We start from the raw sequence: 8,209 nt of genomic DNA on the forward strand, positions 1-8,209 counted from the left end.
GGTATTAACCTGTACATCTCACTCCTTGTCTTCCATCAGAAACAGAGGGCTAATCGCTGATGACGAGGATTGAGACAGCCATCATTAACCAAGGAAGGAAATAGGCCCTCCTCTTTGGACAATTTGGAGTTTAGAGCTCAAAGTAACACCATTGAATAATACACATAGCCATTTGTTAGGGCTAATAGTTTAAGATAGTATATAGTATCAGGCAAATATTTGCCTCATAAATGTAACATGTACGGTAACTCATGAATGTAACATCCAAGTATGTTTACTGTACTATGTTTAACTATGTTTACTTACTTAACTTATTTAATCAGAGGAAGCTGCAATGATGCAAGCACCATCTTATCATGGTGCAACGATATAATACACTTGATTTATCATTGCGCCTGTGTGTCACTATTGGTGAATTTTATTAATAAAACTTCCATTCATCCGTGTCCATCTATTTCAAGCATGTTTTGCAGGGTTGTCAGAGCATCAGTGAGAGATGCACAGCTGTGTGTGTCATTGTTAAAGGGAGGGGTGATGACAGGGCGGTGGGGGTGGGGCTGTGTGCATTGGAGCATTGCTCTAGGTAGCTTGTCTTCTAGGCTCTTAACAGCCTCCCAGTCTTCCAGTCAAAGTCTCCCGGGCTCATCCAGGCTATTAGGGACAGCCTTCCAGGCTCATAGTGACCCAGGCTTATAGTTAGAGCCTCTTCCAGCCTTCCCAGACAGGAAGTGGAAAAGGGTGTGCTCTGCTAGCCAAAAGATGATGGGGGGCGGGAGGGAAGAGACATGTTGGTAGCAGACAGAACTGTTGACCTGGGTAATAATAATAATAATAATAATAATAATAATAATAATAATAATACATTAGACTGATATAGCGCTTTTCTAGACACTCATAGACGCTTTACAAACTGAAAAGATAGAGTTGTAAAATAAAAAGAAACAAAAATAATAATAAAAGAAAGTATAGGGGTCTAATTCATTTTTAGATTACTAAAGCTAAATCTAAGTGTCTTTGTAGGACAATCTACTCTGTATACTGCAAGTATATCTAGATTTCGTGCGGAGAAGCGGTGAAAACAAGCAACAGCCAGCGTCCTCTCTCGACCAGCATTTTTTGAAAAGTGAAAAGTCTTCCAAGTATGATCAATGTAATGTTAGCTAGCTACCTCTAAACATGGATTTGACTGGGCATACATTAATTAATTTGAGGTGGTAAACACAGTCTGGCTATCTTATCTGTCTGGTTAACTTATCTGTGTAGTTCTGAGTTTCTCTCCAGAGCCATAGACAGATATCTTTAGTGTAGCGTCTGAGAAGTGGCGAACAAGCAAAGCCAGCGTCCTCTCTCCACCGACTACTCAACTGACTACTAGTATAGGGGTCTAATAAATATTTAGATTACTAAATCTAAATCTAAGTGTCTTTGTAGGACAATCTACTCTGTATACTGCAAATCTAGATTTCGGGCGGAGAAGCGGCGAACAAGCAACGCCAGCGTCCTCTCTCGACCGGGTAGTTAGAGCAAGGCCCAATCCCGTTTCCCTTTATGAAATGGGACAACCCTTCAAGATCCTGATATGTCATCAGAAGTGTTGTAGACAAGCATTGACGCTTGCGATTCATTCACAACTTAAGTTTCATCCTATCAATCAACACATCATCAAATAAAAAAAGAACAATGCTTCATTATCAGGCCAGTTCATGACAGAATAACGGTGTTCATACCCTGCCAGTCTGCACTGATATAGGACAACAGTGCAACAACTTCACAGCTGAACTTAAGTCAAATTTCGGGCGTCATATGCCATGAAAGGGGGGAAATACGACATGGAAATGTATTAAAATGTGGGACCATCATGCACAAATCAGCCTTAAAACATGTAACGTTAGATAGATAACATTAGACATCTGCGCAGATTTATTTTCATGGCGTTCCGAAATCCGATGTGACAGGAACGCTGGAGAAACAGCTGCTGTCCACTGCATTAGTCAGCTACATGATTAAACCCATCGCGGTGTCGCTCACAGCTCACATCCTGTCTCCCGCTCACTGCTCTCCACATCCATCAATAATATTACATAATTATTGCTAACTTACGGATAACTGCTCGGATTAGATTGAGTGTTTTGGTTTATTAAGTGCCACAGCTATAGCGACATATGCCATCAAAGGGGGAAAATTCGACATTGAAATAGGTCAAAATACACGACTATCATGCACAAATCAGCCTACATTTACATTTACATTTTTGGCATTTAGCAGACGCCTTATTCCAAAGCGACTTACAATCAATACATTTGAGTGCTAAGCATGTGAATCATCAGTCCACCATTCGTGGCAGGAAGAGTAATCTAGCTCAGGCCCGGGGCCACTGATAGAAGGAGAAACCTTCTTCTACCACCTTCTTCTAAAACCTTTTTTATTTTATTTTATTTTTCTAATACTGGAGGAACAGAGAAGCAGTACAAAGGGGGCGATAGAAGTTCTTAGGGACACAGTAGAGGGGAAAGCGGACGTCTTTAGGAGACGTAGTGCTGAGGGGCAGAAGATGTCTCAGGAGGAGCATTTAAGGTGTAACCTGAAGAGGTGGGTCTTCAGTCTACGACGGAAGATGGGTAGTGACTCTGCCGTTCTGACAGCCGTGGGGAGCTCATTCCACCAGCGGGGAGCCAGAGTTGTGAAGAGACGTGATCGGGCAGCACAACTGCTGTGCAGAGGTGGTGGGGCCAGTCGGCCAGCCGAGGTGGAGGAGCGGAGTGAGCGGGCTGGAGTTTGGGGGGTTACCATTTCCTTCAGGTAGGCAGGGGCTGTCCCTTTAGCTGCCTGATATGCAAGCACCAGGGTCTTGAATCGGATGCGAGCTGCTACCGGGAGCCAGTGCAGGGTGCGAAGGAGAGGGGTGGCATGAGAGTATTTGGGGAGGTTGAATACCAGACGTGCAGCAGCGTTCTGGATGAGCTGCAGAGGTCTTATGGCGTAGGCGGGGAGACCAGCCAGGAGTATGTTACAGTAATCCAGGCGGGAGATGACCAGTGCCTGGGTCAAGAGTTGCGCTGCCTCTCTGGTAAGGAATGGTCGTATCCTTCTGATGTTGTAGAGGAAGAATCTGCAGGAGCGAGCCGTTGCTGCAATGTTCTCCGCACAGGATAGTCGGTTATCCAGGATCACTCCAAGATTCTTGGCTGTCAGGGAGGGGGTTACAGTAGAGTTCTCCACTGTGATAGAGAAGTCTTGGAGAGGGCAGGCTTTCCCGGGGATGAAGAGGAGCTCGGTCTTGTTAAGATTGAGCTTGAGATGGTGGTCAGCCATCCAAGTTGAAATGTCAGCGAGACATGCAGAGATACGGGTTGCCACGTGTACATCAGACGGGGGGAAGGACAGGAAGAGTTGAGTGTCGTCTGCATAGCTGTGGTAGGAGAGCCCGTGTGAAGAGATTACCGAGCCAAGAGACTTGGTGTAGAGAGAGAAAAGTAGGGGCCCTAGGCAGTGGAGCCCCTAGACTTTTGGGGGCCCTAAGCAAACAACATTATGGAGGCCCCTGGTAAGGGTCTTAGGCGGGTGACGATGTGGACATTTTAAAATGTATTTATTTCCCTGACACTAAAATATAATACGGTTTTACGAAGTTCGCGCATATGCGCGCGCTCGTGTGTGTAAGTAAAAAAACAGTCTGAAACAAAGGAATTCATTATAAATGTCATAATGTATTAATTAACAGTCACACACACGTCCGAGTATTTGATCAACAAAGGAGCCATGTGTAGTAACATCAAATTGGAGCAATATAAATAATGAAATATCAACTCACAATGTTGCTTATTAGAACTCTTAACACACTTACATTCTGAAACTGCAACATTAATATGTAATATCAAACAGAGCAAGAACAACAAATAAATAAACAAATAAATAAACCAAAAAAATCAATAAACAAGTATATTCTGAAACCGCTGGTGTTCTTATTTACATTTTACATGACTCCACTGGGTCTGTCTGTCTGTCTGTCTGCCTGCCTGCTTGTCTGTCTGTCTGTCTGCCTGCCTAAGACATCTTACTTATTTTGCACTCTGCATCTTATTTACATTTTTGCACTCTGCATCTTATTTACATTTTTGCACTCTGCATCTCCTTGCTTATTTTGCACTCTACTTATGTTTGCTGTTTGCTATTTGCTGAACCCTACTCTGAAACTGCTCTATACTCTGAACCCTGACATACAGTAACCTTTTAGAATCGCTGCTCATAATTATATCCACTTACCACTATCCTGGTGTCGTTTTTCATTGTCTTCTCGTTTCTTTTTTCTTTTTCTTTTTTCCATTATCAACCTATCATTGCGATTTAGAGTAAAACAAAGCACGCAACTGTCGCGTCTATCTTTTCATGGCAACTCTACATTGTGATTTACAAGGGATATGAACTAATATTAAGTAATATTATTACTTGGTTACATTTTGCAATTGATCCGCGGTACACATGCGTGCCGAACCGTGGGGGGCGAGAAGAAGTTTGTGAGTGGAACACATGAGGCCACCAAGTTCTTCCGCTGTTCTTTCTCGGGTATTTTAGGTAATTGCAATGTTACACTCTGAAGGTCACGTAAATCACGTTCTCTCAAATCAAATGACGCACAGATCGCACGTACAGTAAACAATATCAGAGTGAGATTGACAGCCAATCATCTCCCAGAGTCTGAAAGATTGACTTTTTTTTTTACATTGCCATTGCATTTGGTACGTTAATGATCATCACCTCTTCTGAATTCAAACGCTCATCTTGACTCTTTTATTTTATTTTACAAAAAGACAGCGAGGGAAAGAAATAGGCCTACAACAGACAGGCTAGGTGTTTTAAATATCGGCGCGACCGTAAAATCTTCCCTCCTCAGAGTGACGGGGGCCCCTGCTGAGGTGGTACTAAGACGGGCGGAATCGACAATACAAACAGGTGAACAGGGCCCTGCGGTTGTGGCACTTGGCCGTCAAGAACCCCCTCGTCAATGGTGGGCCGCCCCCCTCGCCCCCACCCTAGCTCCGCTGTTGACCGATATCATATGAGACTGTATGCCTCTACAAATCATATTACACCAGGTAGCCAATTGACGGAAATCCGTCGTAGCGACGGAGAACTTTAATCCCTGAGGACAGTTTTAGTTTGACAAAAAGGCCCTTTTTGTTTGGTGGCCCCAAGCAATTGCCTTGGTTGCCTCTATGGACGGGGCGCCTCTGGCCCTAGGACAGAACCCTGGGGTACCCCAGTGGAGAGGGTTCGTGGAGAAGACAGCGATTCTCTCCAGGTCACCTGGTAGGAGCGGCCCGCCAGGTAGGAAGAAAACCAGGAGTGTGCGGTGCCAGAGATGCCCAGTTCTGAGAGGATGGAGAGAAGGATCTGGTGATTGACTGTGTCGAAGGCAGCAGACAGGTCAAGGAGAATGAGAACAGAGGAGAGGGAGGAGGCTTGGGCAGAGTGGAGGGCTTCTGTGACAGCAAGGAGCGCAGTCTCAGTGGAGTGCCCAGCCTTGAAGCCGGATTGGTGGGGGTCTAAGTGTTCCATCTTCCGGAGATAGTCAGTCAGTTGTTTAGATGCCGCGCGTTCAAGGGTTTTGGAAGGGAAGGAGAGAAGGGATACAGGTCTGTAATTGTGGACAGATGAAGGGTCAAGGGTAGGTTTCTTGAGGAGGGGCTTGAAGTTCGACTTCACTAACGTTAACTTTACATTAAATATGTCTACCATCATCCGCTATCAAACACCACAGGTAAGAATGTATTTCTAAATAAACAGGACTGTACATCTTGTTCTGGAGTGGAAAAGTGAATCGCGCACCGATGGCATGGTGTATTTCTATGGGAAGGCTGTTCCATTGGACTGCCTGGGGTGGTACGTCGGGGCGCTCATACAATCAGCTAATCAGATATGAGTGCTCCGGTGTCTTGCTTTGGGTTGTCTCATGGAAGAGCCCAGGTAATAGTTTTGCTATTATGTTACCCTCTACTCTCTCCCTCTTTCCAAATCTTTATTAACAGGAAAAGTAAGGAAAAGTAATTACATTTGTGAGTGTCTTCTGCATTGCCTAGAGCAAAATCTGATTTCTGTAGATGATTCGCAAGGCGTCCTGGAAGGTAGGGCCGTGTCTCCAAACATAGTCTGGTCGTGAAAAATCTCCAAACGGAGCCGCGAATAGCCCTACGGCTTAGGCCCACACTACATGAAAACAAGAATTGGGACGCCCCTACCCTACGTGTGAACGCGCAAAACCACGCCGTAGGGGTGAAAACGGAGCCGTAGGGGTGAATTGGGATTAGGCCCAAGAGTAGTTAAAAGCTACCGGTAGAGGACAGAGAGCGAGATAGAGGGAGAGAGGAGAGAGAGAAAGAGAGAGAGTGAGAGAGACCGGGTAAGTGGGTAAGAGGCTTTTCTGCTTCAATCCCCCAGCAAGTGTCACAAGCAGTCAGTCACCTGCAGATGATGGTGTCCAGGGCGTCCCTAGCAACGCAGTCAACTTCAGTCAATGTGGTCAGTACAACGACATGAAACATGTTGACAGTGGATCCTTCCTCATCAGAATCCAAATAGAATGATAAACAGTTTCTCAAACATTGCATCCCCATAATTGACAGTCACTGCAACCTGGTACCAAAACAGTACCATGAGTGTTATACTTGAGAGAGCTCATTTTCAATTTCTTGATCAACCCACATGTTCAATTGCTCTCCCAATTGCTTGACAATGGACACACAGCTGTAACAACCTGCATTTTTAAGTACAGATTACATAGAAGAAAACAAGTTCACCTAGAGTGTGTCCTTTGGCTGGGCCTCTGTCAAGTTGTTAATGCCTTAACAGTCTCACAAGCCCTTGGAAATGGAAGAACAGGCAGCCTGCCAAAACTGTCTAATATCATATAAACACTCCTTACCTGAATGTTTATGAAGGTAGTACCCTAGAAAGTGCTGAGGAGAAGAGAACCTGTGATACACAGCACTACAAAAGACTCACAAACAACATCTGAGACCTGCTACCACAGCAAGAACAATAGTTGTTGTGTGACCTCTTCCCAAACACACACACACACACACATATACACACACACACACACACACCCAAACCCCTGCGGGAAAGAGTCTTACGTCAAATGGCATCCTGGGATTTGAGTTTGTTTTGTCATTTATGGTCCATCTTGCAAATCATGAACAGCACATGCGCCAACACACACACACACACACACACACACACACACACACACACACGCACACACACACACAGACACACACACGCACACACACACACAGACACAGACACACACACACGCACACACACACAGACACACACACGCACACACACACACAGACACAGACACGCACACACAGACACACACACGCACACACACACACACACTCACCACCTCACCATGGTGATACTGATTGGGGAGATTGTGTGAAAGTCATCTCCATCCCCAAACACTACCTCCCATCTACTCCTCCCCCCTAACTGCTTTCCTCGCTCTCTCCATTCCCCCGCCCCACTCCCGTACTCCACTCAGTCTGCCCCCCCCACCCCCACCCCCTTGCTTTAATTCCCCCAATCCTCTTTGAGAGCGTGACGTCTACTACTGTCAGAAACAGAGTTAAGCTCAGAGCCAGGAGAGAAGAGAAGAGTGGAGAGGAGAGAGAGAGAGAGAGGCTCCTAGCCTCAGGAATAAGCAGCTCTTTATCTCCCAAAGCCTCCTCTACTTCAACTACCACAGCTTCCCAAGGCCTCCAGGGGGGTGCCTCAACCTCTCATCAGAGCCCTCCTCTCCTCACCTCCTGTTGGGGCTTACAGCTCCTGTCTGGCACCGGGGGGGCATCCAGGGGACACTCCTTCAGACTCACCCAGACCCCAGGACCTCATCTCCAACTCCTCCAGAGATCTACTAGTTCGCTATCCTCCTGTGTGGAAGGAACACAGGAGCTTCTGCCCTCAGGCCTCTAATTGGAGCAGGAAAGTGTCTAGCGAGAGGGTGGAAGCCAGAGAAACACCAGAGGAACACATCCGGGTCATACACACACTGATTTGGTCGAAGAGATTTATTGTTGTTGTGTTGCAAGTCGCTGATTTGAGAGGAATACCGAGCTGCTTAATCAGTGATGTGGATTTTGTCGCACGATATATCCCAAACACACAGGCGGTGGCTTCTCTCGAGTGTGTTTGAGAGAAACAGTGTGTG

Source organism: Nansenia antarctica, assembly GCF_963989245.1.
Source record: "Nansenia antarctica genome assembly, chromosome: 9".
Lineage (NCBI taxonomy): Eukaryota > Metazoa > Chordata > Actinopteri > Argentiniformes > Microstomatidae > Nansenia > Nansenia antarctica.